At 41.4% G+C, this 14,194-nt stretch overlaps 1 long non-coding RNA gene across 5 annotated transcripts in view; it reads right to left on the bottom strand.

The window, feature by feature from the left end:
- The window catches only part of LOC131105509 (uncharacterized), a 56,063-nt gene extending 46,153 nt beyond the window's left edge, over positions 1-9,910 (bottom strand). For 2 of the 5 annotated variants that reach the window (XR_009119950.1, XR_009119951.1), the window contains exons 1-2: positions 9,741-9,910; positions 8,463-8,643 (exon numbers count right to left, since the gene is read on the bottom strand). This is a non-coding gene — a long non-coding RNA (uncharacterized LOC131105509). The other 3 variants (XR_009119949.1, XR_009119953.1, XR_009119952.1) reach the window with 3 other exon arrangements.
- Positions 9,911-14,194: the final 4,284 nt, after the last annotated feature.

Raw genomic sequence — 14,194 nt, 5'->3', positions numbered from 1 at the left:
ATTTTAATTTTAATTTTAATTTTAATTTTAATTTTAATTTTAATTTTAATTTTAATTTTAATTTTAATTTTAGTACCGAAGTACGAGGTAATATGACCATACAATGACATAATGGGTACAATAGTAACTGTCAATATAGTGATATGTATAGCACATCATGACTGGTTCAAGACTCATCATCCTTTTATTTAGCAATTGTATTGTTGCTATAGTAACAACTGAACTAAATGCATATGTGCATGCCATATATATACATAATGTGTCACCTCGTTCAATTTATCTCAATGAAAATGTTATGTATTAATGTCCTAGACTCGATTGAGCTCAAGAGGCTCTCAACCTCACTAAAGTTAATCACATTTTGAATAATTCATAATCCCAGGGAAAAGACAGAAGCCAAGTTAGGAAGTGTTGTATATGCGTAAGAACATTTGACACAAAAAGCAAAGTTGGGGCAAAACTTGTTCTGGGACCATGCTTAGTTTTCACCTGAAGCAGTCATTTATCTTGGCCAGAACCCAATGCTAAACCACCGTGTATGTTTCTATGGTCTCGGTGGGTTTGTGAATGCACCACAGCCACTTAAAAGTACTGGAGGGAACTGCAGATTTTAGTCCTAATCTCAGCATTGTGAAACCACACCATTTCCTTACAAGCGCTTGAGCTACCGAGGACCTGTTTACATTTGTGGAGATGGAGCATGAAGATAAATGTATTTATTTGGATGGTGGTGATAGAACTGTTGTGGCTGCTGGAGCTGGAGCACATTTTCAACTACTGCATCCATATAATGTTGGATAGAACGATGAGGATCTTCAAAACTGATGGTAGCTTCTGGACACAAGCGGTGAAGCTTAATCTGCAGATACAGACTAGCTTTGTGGATGAGGGACCTGGTGCTTAGTAAAAGTATAAATAGGGACCTTAACTGGAGTATACAGTATGTGACTCCTGCTCTACCTTGCCCCCTAGCGGCCAATAAAATATTATCATTAAGGAAATTTCATTCTCACTGGCAATTTGTATTTCAACAAATAACTGGAAAAATTGGCTTGTTCTAAAACTTTTGAATTAATTGAATTGTTGTGATTCCTCCAAAGAGACAATGATCGCAACCATCATTCCCTCAGTTATACTGACGGAGGGGGCGATCCGGTGTCTGATGGTAAATCAGGTGCGATTCCCTAATGAGTCGTTACATAATATAAGCAAAAACAAAGCGCTCAAAATAGGAATTTACCACCTCCTTCCAGTCAACAGCCCCTGTGGGAGCTTCCTGAATGGATCCCAGCCAGCTATGGGCTATCTTTGTGACCTGCTGTGCCAACAGCTACCCCAGCCTCCAGCCTCCAAACTCTCACTATACAGCTACATCCTGGCAATAAATCACTGCGTAGCGTGAACTTCCCTGGAATGCTTGTTGAGCCTAATGATTGCTTGTAAGTCCAAGCAAGGTCCAAACCTTATCTGTGTTCAGCACATCTGCGTTATCAGGGATGAAGGTGAGGTACAAGTGATCTCTTTATCCTAAATTCCTCTATATCCCGTATAGAACAACACACAGGTGCCTGCAGCGCTATTAAGGTGGCAATCTTCATCCGCAATTGCTTCAGCCGTGCATATTGGTTACAATCAATACCACGAAGCAACTGGTGTGTCAGTGGAAATTAGTCCAAGCTTTTGGGGACTTGGGGTTTGAAATACTAAAAAAATATTATGGCAGCCAGTTCAACCGAGGAGTCCACGATTGCTGCAATTAAGGCGAATGTTAAGTCTCCGTGCAGCAACAAGACCTCTCACCCGCGTCCACACCTGAAGACCAATCTACATCATCTCAGACACATTGAGACACAGACACCTTGCAGATTGTGTTTTGACATGTAAATCTGGTTTCAAGCAACTCTCAGCTGACCCCTTCTGAGACTTGGGTGGGCTCCCTCTCTTAATTTGACATGACCTGATTTGGAGGATTTCAGTGTTATTTCTCCTCTTGGACTTGTGGACTCACATGCGAGGCATGAGGTTGAGGGAGGTCTTCCCAAAGCTGTTATGAGAGCTGATGTGAGACAACAGTGGACTGTGCCTGGAGCTAAAGCGGTGAAGCCGCGGTGGAAGAAGGAAAAGCTGGAAGTGTAGAACACCATCAGTGACAGTGAGAAGAAAAAAAAAATGGGAAGTGGAACTTATTGTGTGCTGACCTAATCCAGAGGATCTGACTCAACTGGAGGTGTCGATTCAACATATCTCCTCTCCCGTATCTGTTTTTCTCCAGCCCTCCCGGCCCATCACACCATTGTGTTGGAAAAGTGTGCATTTTGACAGCTGTGCTCGGAGTGCCGTGACGGCAGTCTAGAGGGAAGGGTGTGTGTGTCTGGCTGTGTGTTTCTGACGGTTTGAGGAGGATGTTGACTCTTTGGTGTGCGGCGTATTCATTATATCGGCGTCTGTGCATCCCAGGAGGTTAAACCATCAGAGTCAGGTTGCGTGTATTAGTCTATATATGTACGTACTGCATATACAGTATATTAGGGATGCACAGATCCATCAAAGCCAATTACAGAAAACAATTAGCATGCAATGGCAAACCCTACATGTCAAAAGGCCGTTATTGATCCGCCAAGGGACACAACAAACTGTAGTAGATGCAGTTGTTGACAGTGAAGTACATCGAGTCTCAGATATCACTGGCTGGTGATTTTGTGTTTAAAAAAAAACATAATGTTTAATAACGTGGCCCCTGGGCCGCACTTTGGACACTCTTGGTTTACATGCCTCGTCTTTTCGTCCTCTTTTAGGCACAATACCCGGTCTTGTGGAGCTTCCTTGCAACGCCAAATGCACACTTCCTGTCCTCACTTGAAATGTGTACAATGCGGGGCATCATCAAGATTTTTGACTTGTGCGTAATTCGTGCACAGTCCTCCTTAGGTCATCGTATAGGGTCATCCTATAGACATCTAAAAAGCACCTGTATAATCTGCAAATTGTTTGTAAAGGGGAATGTTGTTGGGATCCTTCCTTTAGGAATAATACATACTGTATGTACGCAAACTGTCATGGCAATTTAAGTTTTTCCTGTAAGAGTACTCCAGAAGTGCACCAGTTGCTGCACTCGTGTGTATCGAGGTGTGTGTGTCTGCACATTCACATGCTTTGATACTTGTCTAACTTTTGCACTGGATGCCTCAAAAAAACCAAAAAAACTATGTACGGATCCCATTTACTTAATGATGTCGCAGCTGGTATAGATTTTGTCCTGACGGTGTGGATGAGAGGCGAGTTCGGGGATAAAGCAGGAATGCGTGGTGGGTGCTCGGCAGCTGGAGGCTGAGCCCCACTGGGTCGCAAGGTGCAAGGCCAGGCCAGCCACATGAGGCTCAGCTGATTAACACTCCCAATGCCACGTACACACGCAGTCCAACCTGCTCGGCTAAATGCATCTACTGTACGGCTGGAGTCAAAATGGCATGTATGAAAAAAAATATGTTGCACATTAATGTTCATAAAGCTCATAGCTGCATGGAACATAAATAATAAACGACATCCTTTTAATCATCCTCTCGCTCGATAGCTTAGATAACTTACTTGCCCACCCAGGATGCTGCACAAGCCTTTGCAAATCTTGCAAGGAAATAATCATGAAGGTCAACAGAGTTCTCTCAGTTTTCCGAAAGCAAGTGTTGGCCACATGTTAATGTTGCTGGCGTTCGCCTTCAAACTAATGAGGCAGGTGCATTATTGCAGTCTTCTCCAAGAGCGCCATAATTCTCACTTTAACTGACTCAACACCAATTAGCATCAAAATCACCCACTGATTTATGGTCACGACTTGCAATACACGATGCATTTAGGGTGCACACTCTTTCACTTGTTTATTCTCCAGGCAAATCATCTGATTAGGGTAAGAATGTCTTATTCCTCAACTTCTAATATATACTCCACCACTAAAATATACTACGTAACCCATGGAGATCACCTCATTTGGAAACAGGAGCTAAAAGACCAGGTGAAGTTCTCTCATTGCTTGGCTGGTCTTGGTCCAGCACCCCCATGCCCGTCCAAGCAGTTCAGCTGAGTCTCATAAACGCTCTACAGGATGCCAACTCAAGTCTGTTATTTTTTTTATTGGATTCAGTTAATTGTGAATTCACCCTTATGGAAAACCGTGGAACATAAACTCAGGTGGCTGGATTCTCCAAACTGCAGATGATCAAATGAAATATTGCTCATTTCCTAATTATAAACAATTCATTATTTGCAGTGAGTGTGTTGCAAGTCATTATTCTAACTCCTGACTGAGTGGATTTCATTTTAACATTGGTTCTGTGACGCCCTCGTCTGGCCAAAAGTAGAATTGCAGCTCTCCTGCAACTGGTGTTTTGTGTTGAAATCAAATTATGCCAACTGAATAGGATTATTGGCGTGAAGACAACGTGCACAGTACAGTAAGAAACATTTTAATAAGAGCATAACATTACATTAAATTGGACAAATGACCATGGACTTGGAGCAGCTGAAAGTTATTTTCTTATAAAAGCATTAAGGTCAAGATCTCCTCCGAAACAATGTTTACATTACTCGGTCCTCAGTGATGGAAATGATATGTTATGTAAAACAATGCCAGAATGCTGTGGTGAGGAAATAGAAGGTAGTATATCATTGGGCGACGTTAGTAGTAGTTACAGGTAATTAAAGATGATGAGAACATTACACTCCGGTATCCGAGACTTGTCGACATTTTCACACCAGTAAGTATAGGGTTATTAATGGTTTTTATGATACCCACATCCTCCCTCGCCTGCGCTTTGTCAGAGCCTCTAATGATTTAGGGGACTATATAAAGTCGACTAAGACAGCCCTCTGTCCTTTTTCTGGTCGCCCTTATTGTTGCGGCGCACAGGCCACAGTATGGCTGCTCCAGCTGGGACCCGACTGGGCCGTTCCCATGATGAGAACAGCTCTCCTCGGCCAGTCAGCGGGCAGTGCAGGACGAGGGCCCCATGCAGGCTGCTCCCTCTCCTTCCCCGAGGCCTCCTTAGCCTCCTCCCTCCCAAGTCCTGATCTGGCTTGTAAATTAGCGCTGGGAGAAAAATAGGTTCCGTAAGATGAAACTGGATTTCTATGTGTATGAGTACATAACTCAAGGAAGACAAGAGAGAAGAAGCAGGCAGTAAATCCCTTGGAGTCCACTGATAGCGCCTGTTTGCACAGCCACTGCGGCTTCCTTTGATCAAATAGTTGGGGGAGCAGGGGAGCGGGGGGTCGTGTGGCGCTGCCGAAGGTCAGCTATATATTACACTCCTAAAAGTGATTACTGAAATTCTTAAGTGAAACCATTCTGCTGCCAGGGTGTGCTCTAATCCCCTGCAGCGTTGTCTGGGTTGGGGCCGGGGCCTCTCTGTGGATGTGTGCACCCAGCACTGCTTTCCCCTTTCCCACTTGTGTTTTCTATCACGAGAGCACGCCTAAAAGAGTGGAAACATGGCCTATCCAGTTGCAATATCAAGTGCTGTAGCTTGAATAAAAGAGAGAAAGGTAGTGTCAGGTTGGAAATATGCTTGCGCTTCAAAGACAAATGTGCAGCAAATGAAGGGTTAGCCATTGGACACGACAGTAAGTGGCCTCTACATCAGAAACAGGGTAAACAATGTCTGGATTGGGTTTCACTTCTTTCCTCCGTGTCGTCGCACAGACCCCCCACTTCTCCATCTGCACATCAACCTGGCTTTGCTGTAGGTAGAGCCACTTAGTGATTTTTTTTTTCCTTCATTTTCTTGAGCCGAGTCAAGATGGAAATAGTGGTGACCGTGATATTAAATCAGAAATGAATGGAAAATCTGCGATGGGCTGGCGACCAGTCCAGAGTCCTTGCCTTTTGCTCAATGTCAAACTGGGATACGCTCCAGCATACCGCCATGACCCCAGTGAGGACAAGCGGCAAATAAAATGAATGGATGGAAAAATCGAATCCTTTTAATAAAATGTCACAATTGATGATCAGAAACTAATCCTTGTCATTGTGTTGACACATCAAATCGCATAAAAAAGGCGTGCTTAGTGATCAAAACAAGCCTATATGTGTGTGTGTGTGTGTGTTTGAAATGCAGCTGCGACCGAGCCAGCCAGTATGATCTAAACAAGAATTATGTGAAGTCACGCTCTATGAAACCTTTGCGGATCATTAGCTCAGATTGTGTTGTGTTAACTTTGGCAGCCTCGGTCTTGGCACTGGGCTTGAAAAGGGGGATGATGTATTTCCTCTTATTTATTATTTGCACTGGGCTACTGAGAAGGGAAAAGCTGTGAAAAAAAAGTGAGTGCGAGTGGTATACGCTTGTGACTGGTGGGGTGGTGCCAGGAATAACAGAACCAAACTTGCTCTTCGGACTCATTAGGTTGTAGAAAATAGCTCCCGGGGGATACGGCAGAGTGTAAATGCATTGAAAACTTTTGACAGTGCGGCATGCCAACATTTCTCACTTTGTGCAGCAAAATGACAATGTAATAGAAGTGCCGCAATTGTAGAATTCTCATAAATTCTAGTGACGGCATTCAAACACTAATTTATCGAGCATGGCAGTCAGGCATTTTGACAGTTAGGAAAGCCAACCGCATGCCAGGTCTGTTTAGTCGAGCCTTTTTGACCCTTTGTGTGCTTATGCAAAGTTTTTGACATTTTTATTCTTAAAAAAAGTATTTGAAAATATATGACACACAAAGCCTGTATATGAGTCCTGTATATTGGAAATGTCAGATTTACGGTTGTAAAGAAAGGCAGATTTACAGTTCTGTACAGCATTCATCATTGTTTCAACTTGTATCGCCTCAAGCAGGTGCATTGTTTTCTTAAATATGGAGGTGCAATATAACTTCATGTACATATGATATGGACTCAGTCCTTCCATCTGTTTTCATGCTGCCGTGCCTTTCATCATGTTTGTACAGTGGGGAAGTGAAGTGGCTTACGTTGCCAGTTTCACCGAAGAGACCATCTCAGCACCTATGGGATTTAGCATCGAGGATCCCGTTTTTTTGGCTCCATCAGCTATTTACACAGCTGCTATCAGTCTACAATGATCCGATTCCTGGAGTGATGAATGTGCGTGTATGCCGCTGCTAACACGAACCACACAGCGACACAAATAGCGTATTGGGCTTTTCCTTGCAAACGTCATTAATTGATATCAACTTTGGTCAAGTCATATGAGAGAGTGATTATTACCTCCATTAGGAAAGATATATTGGAGTGTGTTTGTAATAATAAATAAAAAGATTGCATACAAACTACCCAAGATTTTTGGATGTGTGGGGCAAGGTTAAAGGCGTCTAACTTCACTCTTACTTAAACTGAGTGAACAAATGAGATGCCATTTCGCACAATGGTGGAATACGTTACCATGAAAGGAAAGAGCTTCGAGCTGAACCACACAGTGATTACATCAGGACCATCTGGAGGTTTGGTATCTTGCTCAAGGATACTTCTACAAAGCTATGATGGGGACTGAGCACAAATCTGCAACCCTTAATATTTTGATGTTAATCTGAATAAAGGGGGCTGCACGGCGGATGAGTGGTTAGCGCGCAGACCTCACAGCTAGGAGACCCTCAGCCATCTCTGTGTGGAGTTTGCATGTTCTCCCCGTGCATGCGTGGGTTTTCTCCAGGTACTCCAGTTTCCTCCCACAAACAAACAAAAACATGCTAGGTTAATTGGCGACTCCAAATTGTCCATAGGTATGAATGTGAGTGTGAATGGTTGTTTGTTACATAAATTACATTTATTAGCTACAATTCTTGCAAATACATGAGTTTTATATGTATGTATAAGTGTGCACAGTTTAGTGCAGATCCTAATTAGGATTGTTCAATCATGGCTGAGGTCTGTTCTCTCCTGAGTGCAATTCTGCTGAAAGCATGTTTCCACTTTATTTCCACCTCAACTCCATTCTTCTGTTTTATTATGCAGAGTCATCTGGTTTCTGTACAGCTCTTTACTAGAATGATGCAGGCTGAGTGATGTAGAGTGAAAAAATAAATAAAAAGCTGTGTAATAATACCTTTCATCAGACAGAATTCTATTCAGCGTAGCTCTGTGGTGCATTGCAGAGAGAAAAGCTTAAGTTGAAAATGTGAAGCACCAAAGAGATCTGCTGATATAACATGGGGTTCGAGGTCCAAGTGTTGGAGCTCAGTACATTAGCATGCACATATTGTCACCTGCGTTGATGTCATACGACCTTGAACTGAATGAACTTTCCTTCCACAGCATTGCAGGGAAAATATTGTGACTGTGGATATGCAACCGTGAAAAGGAAAATTAATAACACGGAACAAAAAGCCCTCCAGTAGTTGACTTTGGTTGAAATTGGCGCGGCGGTGATGATGTTTGACAACACAAATACGAAGTTCAAAGGAACAATTGTAGCATGGAGACAACTCCGAACTGACATCTACAGTCTTACCTCATTGTGATGTTTTGGACAGGAGATAACCTCATTGGAACAACACACCAAGGACTCGGAAACTGGACCACCGGTTGAAAGTGAGGTGGTGTCGCTGTCTAGAAGTTCTCTGTTGTTTATCTTCTTTTGATGGCCGCCTCTCCAGCCAGTCACTCTTCCGTGTTGGGAACATTCCTTTCTCCTGGAAAGTACAGCATCACGTTGTCATTACAAGGTCAAGAATTATTTAGTTTGAGGTCAATGTTAATTCAGTGCTCCAGCTGGCTGTGACATTGTGTGATTAATAACCAGGGACGCTAAAACTGCTCATAGTGATGGAAAGCACTTCAAAACAAGCACCTTCGGGAAAAACTGACAAATTATTGTGAAGTGGCCAGAAATTATTATTGGAGAAAAATTACATTCAACTTGTATTGTCTACTTCATATTTTACAAATGAGTTTGTGAATTAGTTGAATTACTGAATTAATTCATGCCAATATCAAATCTTCATAAACAACCACCAGAAAGTAACAAGATTAAGAATTGGTCGGGAACACATTTTTAAAAGAAAGGCAATTAAATTACCATATTTTCTGAGCAGGAAGTCACTTTTTTCCCTTTTTTTAATAGCAGCAGAAAATTTGAATCACACTTTAACCATATTATTATGAGCAATGGGGGTTGCATTCATGTACTGGAAGATGGATTTACATGTTTGAAGTTTATTTCCGAATATATTTTCATTCATTTTCTACTGCTTATCCTCACGAGGGTCGTGGGGGGTGCTGGAGCCTATCCCAGCTGTCTTCAGGCGAGAGGCGGAGTACACCCTGGACTGATGGCCAGCCAATCACAGGGCGCATATAGACAAACAACCATTCACACTCACATTCATACCTATGGACAATTTGGAGTCACCAATTAACCTAGCATGTTTTTGGAATGGGGGAGGAAACCGGATTGAACTCGGGTCTCCTAGCTGTGAGGTCTGCACGCAAACCACTCGGCCGCCGTGCAGCCCTCAAATATATTTTAATGCAGAAAATTGCACTATGCATTGAGAGTTACAAGAATATCCACTTAGTTTTTCTTTATATTTATTTAGACCACGCATAATAAAGACATTGTTGTGATGTTTGTAGTGTCCATGTGATTGGTATGGTCATGAATGATCGGTATAAAACCTTGATCGGAAGACCTTTGAGAACAAGAACATTCACACAGATGTTGCTAAGCCAGTCCTTTCTTATTTGAGCTGTGAACTAAGGGTCATTGACAGTAAATCTTGGGTCCAACCTGATGTTCTGAGGATTCTGGAGAAGGTTTTTTTTTCTAGGATCCTGTATCTCTGTCTTTCACCGCATTTGTCTTTCCTTCAATGGCAGCCAGTTGTCCTCCTTTTACTGGAGCTGTAAACCATCCTCACAGCGTCATGCTGCAACCAGCATGCTTCACTGGCTGTGTCATGTGACATGTGTCATGTGACATGCACTGTGAGCACTAAGGGCTTATATAGACAGGTGTGTGCCTAATCAGCTGAATTAAACACAGCTTGTGGCGATGACACCAGCGTTAAATATGTAAGTATCACAACATAAAGTGGGGGTATACATAATTGGAATTATGCCAAATTCCAATTATGCGGGTTCTTTGATATTTTTAGTTTTCCTCAAACAAATGCTGCACGGTAAATGAAGAAGAATGCTACATACGGTATTTGAACGACACGTTCATCAATCTTACCTTTACAGTGCAACCTGTAATAAGCCTCTGGTTTATGGTTGCTTTCAGTCTGGAATTTACTGGTAAGGGGAAAAACAAGCAGATGCTTCTGGTACCAGCTGTATGTTCAAATAGTCAATAAACCATAATTAACTAGTAATTCTTAACCAGATACTACCATAAACCATGTTTAATGTGGTTAAGCCACATTAAGGCAATACTGCGGTCTATTTGCTCGACTTTACACGACCATTGCCTTAATGGTTAACATTAAAGAATGACTAAGAAAAAGCTTCAAATAAATATCTTTGAACTTAATAAAGTGAAAAGCTCAACCTTACTTTTCTGACAAAAGCAGGAAAGCAGGAAGTGAACAAATGTAACAGTTACTGATTGTAAAAGTACCAGATGGAGGGGTAGGATTTAATAAGCTTTGCTTCTTCCTACTCCTTTTGGACATGTGGAACTGTGAACTGATTATGTGATGCATTCAATTGTAATCTGATGCATGTTCAAATGAAATAAAACCATTACCATTACCATTACAAAAAACAGTCCTTTATAGCTGCCATCCAACTAATAGTAGTACTAGTAGTAGTACACAGTTTCAACACACGATGGCAGTGCACTACCATTTATTCATGCATGGTTTTGAAAGTGATTTTTCTATTCTTCTAACATTTATTTACTTAATCCTGTAGGTGGCTACAGTATGTCAGATATTCACGTTCATAGATCATTTTCAATCCAACTTAATTGACTGCTGAATGAGATCCAGCAATTTAATTTTATATATTTTTTTAACAACTAAACATCTCAGGTGCTTCCTGAGGGAGTTTTAAGAGCTGAACGTATTTATCTTCAGGGGAAAACAACTAACGGATTCATATTTAATGTAGTTCACATTTATTTTGTTCCAGCTTGCCGATAGAGTGAGAGAGGATTCTTAATAGAAGAAATGGCGAAAGTGCATTTTTTATTTTCTGTATCGTGTAAATGATTTCACCTCCCTGCCTGTGAAGGCACCATGAAGACTTGTTTCCCAAAAATAGAAAATGATCCTTATTATAAGTGTTGTATTGGTTTGTGATACTAGCAAAAAACCTGTGAACATTTAAATGTCTAATTAGTTGGACATATTTCCATTCCAATTCTAAAATGCTAACGTTTAATGCTAATTGTTAGCATGTTTATGGGATTTCCAAAATAAATTAGCATTGAAAATCCCACACAAACCGTTATACCTTGTGTAAGTTGTAATTGGCATGCTTTATTTCATGAAGTTCAATTTCTTGCTTCAAAGTCAAGGCTCTGAAATTGAACTTTTTATTGAGAACCTGTTATCGGTCTGCTGAGCTAGCAAGTTGACCCCCCCACCCCTTGGCATCACGCCCCCACTATTTGAGAAGCACTGCAGAAATAAAGCCATCGGCCTAATTGTTGCAATACATTTGGAGTGGAATGTAATCTTGGTGTCTTGGAGTTTGTCTTTAAATGTTGAATAATGTTAGAAATAACCCTCACTGCTCTGAGCTACGTATATTTCCCCAAAAGGGTTCACATCAAATTCAAGAATTGAAGGCTTTCCATCAGGGAAAAACATTCCGTCTTCCATCTTCAGGCTACTTCAGTTATTAAACAATCAGTGAATAGTGGAATGATTACAATTACAGTGGGTGGCTTTTAAACAAAAAATAATGAGCATAATAACATCAGTGAGGAATCTGAAGTAAACATTCTGAGGTCAGTGATGTGACATAAAATATTATTTGAGCAAACATCGTCCATGTAGAGTAACACTAACGGAAAAACTCCACAAGGTCCAATTAGATTTCGTTTAAAGCAACAACACTCCACCGAGGATACTTGGCTGGATCCGGCTTGTGAAGCTATAAAGGTCAACAAAAGAAGAAAAACTCTCATAGGACAGCGTGCTGCAATTAAAACAATATGCCCACGCTACAAAGTCATCATTTGGATGTTCGGAGTGGCACTCTTGGGTTGGGAAAATGTGATTTATGTTCCATAAAGTTAGCTTCCAATTCCTCAGATACTTGTGTGATATTTATTTCCTTTTATGACCGTTCAAGCAAGACGCACATTTCGGTTAACCATATTTATTTGCTGCTGCTTCAGCTTTTGTCCCTTGAGACAAACGTACTCTTTTGAGACTATCTTGCTGCCAGAATTCAATTTTATACAATATGTCTGCTAGATATTTGTTGCTGATATATCTTTGCTGTTATCACCTCATCAATGGTGGTACAGAGAGATTGTGGACTACCCTCGTGTCCTCCTTCACTACACCCGTAAACCTCCTCTTTGGTATTCCTCTACGCCTCTGGCAGCTCTAAACGCAGCATCCTTCTACCAATATATTGAGTATCGCTCCTCTGGACGTGTCCAAACCATCTCAGTCTGGACGATAATGACTTTATCTCCAAGGCCTCTAACATGTAATGTCCTTTTGATGTACTTGTTGCTGATCCTATCCATCATGGTCACTCCCAATGTGAACCTCAGAATCCCCATCTCAGCTACCTCCAGCTCTGCTTCCTGTCTTTTCCTCAGTGGCACTGTCTCTAGGCCAAACAACATGGCTGGTCTCACCAGCTACTTCCTTCCAACCTTGCTTTTTCTTAAATGGACCATAATTATGTTTTTGCTATGATTTTTTTTGTGCTTTTTCACATGCGGGCTCCATATGGTCGTAGCTTTTGTCAAACCGATTCTTATTACAGACTGTTTTGTATTTAACTTTCCTAACATGATTCTGCTTTTTCCGATCCTGACACAAATAGCCTCCCACTGGACTCCTCACCTGTCAGGAAGCGGGATTACAGTCAGGTTCAAGGGAAAAGGCCTCCTGGTACATTACTTCATGTCACACTAATTGATGCACTACCTGTCCTCAGAAGAGTAATTGCCTTATATGTGTGTGTGTGTGTGGGGGGGGGGTCGGCACACGGAAATCCTGTCAAGGCTGTGAGGACCCGCCATTAATTTACCACCTCTCCACTGACAGTTGGCAAGTTTGATAAGGAATGAGTTAAACGTTCATTTTAATATACTTACACATCATTTGACTGTTGTTTGGTCATTCTAATGGATACATTAGATGGATATAGATAACAGGAAATTCACTATAGTGATGATTTTTTTCTTGAGTTTTCTTGGGATGCTCTTTATCTTCTCCTTGCCCCCTTGTCCAATGGACACAGTCCCTAGCCTATTAACTTTGTTATCTTTGCTGAGGCAGCCTAAGGCAGCTGCAGTCATCACCAGGAAAAAAAAAACATGCATTCCACTCCCAGGAAAAAAAAAAAAAGTCCTTGTCGGTTAGCATAAATCAGTAGATGTGTGAAAAAAGGGGTGTTTGTCATGAGTCTTGTGGGATGAATTCAAGCTGTGGCCATTAGCCCCTGAGACGCCATTTAATGACCACATTACAACTACAATTTTATAGATTTGACTCAAGCAGGCAAGCACCTTTCTGAGATGTCATGATGTCGCAATTATCGAGGAGGAAGGTAAAAATGATGTCATAGGAAAGGAAGCAAGGAAAGGAAACTCCTGCGTCTGCAAACAGTTGTCCAAATTATAATTTACATTCTTAGTTGCCACTTCATTGACGTCAGCTATTTATAGAACTATCATTATGAAAAAAAAAATCATATTGGGCCACCTTGACAGTTGTTGTCCGACTCCGCCTCTCGCCCAAAGATAGCTGGGATAGACTCCAGCATACCCACGTGACCCTAGTGAGGATAAGTGGTATAGAAAATGAAAAAAAAAAATGAAGAGCACGTAAACTCCACACAGGGAATCAAACCCGTGTCTCATAGCCGTGTGGCCTGCGCACTACAAAGTCAAAGTCAAAATCAACTTTATTGTCAAATATGCTATACATGCTCGACATACAGCATACATGAAATTTCAGTCCTCTCGGATGCCCGGTGCTGAAAATAATAAATAATAAATTTACAACAGCTAAACTAAATTAAGTAATAAATTTAACCACTCCTCCA

Source organism: Doryrhamphus excisus, chromosome 17 (assembly GCF_030265055.1).
Source record: "Doryrhamphus excisus isolate RoL2022-K1 chromosome 17, RoL_Dexc_1.0, whole genome shotgun sequence".
Lineage (NCBI taxonomy): Eukaryota > Metazoa > Chordata > Actinopteri > Syngnathiformes > Syngnathidae > Doryrhamphus > Doryrhamphus excisus.
The sequence above is the reverse complement of the archived record's forward strand: the minus strand, read 5'-3'. Positions and strand labels throughout refer to the sequence as shown.